Raw genomic sequence first — 2,726 nt, 5'->3', positions numbered from 1 at the left:
TTTATCAAGGATACATATCCAGAAAAACCATTGCTTTGTTCTGTATCTTATGACCGGTTAGTAATGGAGTGTCAGAGTTTTTGGTTCCCTGCTACTTCTGCTATACCTACTTGTTGTTCATTCAAAGAAAATTCAACCTCATCCCAGGTGGGTTTTAAAAAATTCCTCAAAAGAATTTCAGGTGATTTGATGATGGAATGCCAATCTTTGGGTTTGAAAGATGCTCTGTGAAGTTCATCAACCAATCCCTTCTGTGCATAGGCTTCTGTACTTCCCCAAACTTCCTTGGGGTATTAACATGGAAGTGAGTGTAGACTTCAAGGTGGAAACTTTTTTTTAAGTTTCTCCTTCCATTATTAAAATAAGTCTGTTGACGAAATTAACATATCAGATGGAACAACAAAACTAGAAATAACTTAGATCTCTGAAGATAATTTATTCATTAAATTAGAACTTTTAAATACAGGCAAAAGAGAAAATAACTATTATTAAAATGTTCCAACCAAATTGCTGCTTATCTTACACTATGCTAATTAGTAACAGCACCCAAAATTCACTCTTCCACAACCATCAGAGAAAATTGGAGATTATAGAAAGGCTGAGGGAGGGGGTGAGGCAAAGGGGTGCTACCAGTTATTTGAAAGTCTGAATAATAACCATTAAGATTTGAGTTCAAATTCCATCTTTTGGGATTTGTGCCCAGATTCTTAATACTTTCCTCTTCCCCCAGTTCTGAGGACAATCCTATAATACATGTATGTTAGTTGTCTCACAGGACTAAGTCTCTTTCAACCCAGTTTCTGCATTGCAGACAGAAAGATCCTAACAAAGTACAAGTCACATTAGGTCACGTCCCCACTTAAAACAGTTCAAACCTTCCTCCTGCCAAATGCAAACTCTTACAGCCCCATCACAGTCTTACCCTTGCTTGATCCTCAGTTTTATTTTCCTCTGTCTTCCCTGCCTCACTCACTGGTACTGTATTCAGTGTTACAACTGAGAGCCGTTGTAAATACTGACCCCTTTGCTGAGATGACGCATAATATAATATATACACACTGATTTGTGTTCTAAAATACATATGTTGAAGCACTCACCCCCCCAGTGTGACCATTTTTGGAGATAGTCTTTAGGAGGAACTTAAGGTTACATGACATTGTAACAATAACGTCTTCATAAGAAGACACACACTTCCTTCTCCATTTTCATGTGTGCACTAATAAATACTTGCTAAAAACACAGAAAGACAGAGAGATAGTGGCCACCTACAAAGCAAAAGAATCCTAGAATTAAATTTAGTTTGCTGTCACCTTGGTCTTGGGCTTCCAGCCTCTAGAACTGTGGGAAATCAATTTCTGGTGTTTAAGCCATCCACTCATTGGCATTTTGTTATGGCAGCCTAGGCTGACAAAACACTGTATATAGTATGCAAATATAATGACAAACACACGGACTATAATGTAATGTAGTTCTATGTTCCAGACATTGTGCTCACCATTGTCTCTGGATTACCTCCTCATTCTTCTAGACAATTCAAAATGCATCTTTTTGTGCCTCTACTTTGCAAATAAAACAACTAAAGTTTAGAGAGATTATTTTTGTCTTTTCAAACTGATAATGCTGAGGGCCCTCACTGGTGGTGCAACAGGTTAATGCACAGCACTATGAAGCTGTCACAGTCACTGCAGCACGAGTTCGATCCCCGCACAGGGAGCTGACCAATCTGGTGCAGCAGATCTCTCCTGACCCATCCGCTGCTCCCCTCAGAAGTGTACTTCATCGTCTACCTCTTTTGCTCCCCACTGTGTCTCTGGTGAATCCTCTCACCTCCCCCCCCAACCCCCAGCACACTTCTGGCCTGTACTCCAGTTCTGTATGCATAAATAATCTTTAAAACTCTTTAAAACAACAACAACAACAACCGATAATGTTGAATTCAATAAAGGTTGAATGACATATCCAGTCAATACAGTTGTGAGGTATGCCAAGGAGCAAAGTTTGTGACTTGGCTCTGTCTGGCTATATGTCCTTTGCTCATCATTGCTACATGACTTTGTGTGTATCCTAAAGAGGATTAATACTCTAATGATGCAGTGGAGAATGCTAAAGAACTTTGGGATGATTGTCTGGAGACATGTGGTAGCTTGATTAAGTACCTAAAGGATTGGGAGAAGAATTACTGTGGAAGAGGGACTAGATTTATTTTCCAAGATCTTAAACAGTTCTTGAATTTAGGTGAATGGCAGGGAGTTATGTAACACACTTTCAGTCCTATATATCAAAGAATTTTCTGACTATCCAGAGATGGGATAGGCTGCCTGGAGACCTGGTCTCTCTTCATAAGTAGGTGCAAGGAGCTGGAAATTCATTTCAGGACAGTGAGGAGATGGTCAAGTAGCAGATGAGCTAGCTAACCTTTGAGGTTCCATCCAATTCCAGGAGTCAGTCCAATTCAGTAGACTCTTCATAACATTCCTGTAGGTGCAACCATTTGAGTTGGCAAAACACATGATTCAAAGCCAACCAGACCTGTTTGGTAAAAAGGTGACGACATTGTTCAGTCATTATTATTGCACTAGGCATTTATTACGCTGAGGAGTGGAAGGGGGCCCTAATGAACGTTCTGCTCTTGTGTGGGAGTAAGTCATTCCATTCTGGTTCTCTACTCTCACTTTCTCTTCTTGCTTGACTTCCAAAGTCAGAATAGGGTTGTTGAGTTTCAATAA

The sequence above is a fragment of the Condylura cristata genome, unplaced genomic scaffold (genome assembly GCF_000260355.1).
Source record: "Condylura cristata isolate star-nosed mole 26May11 unplaced genomic scaffold, ConCri1.0 scaffold00012, whole genome shotgun sequence".
In the NCBI taxonomy this organism is placed as follows: domain Eukaryota; kingdom Metazoa; phylum Chordata; class Mammalia; order Eulipotyphla; family Talpidae; genus Condylura; species Condylura cristata.
Note: the sequence above shows the minus strand (reverse complement) of the source record.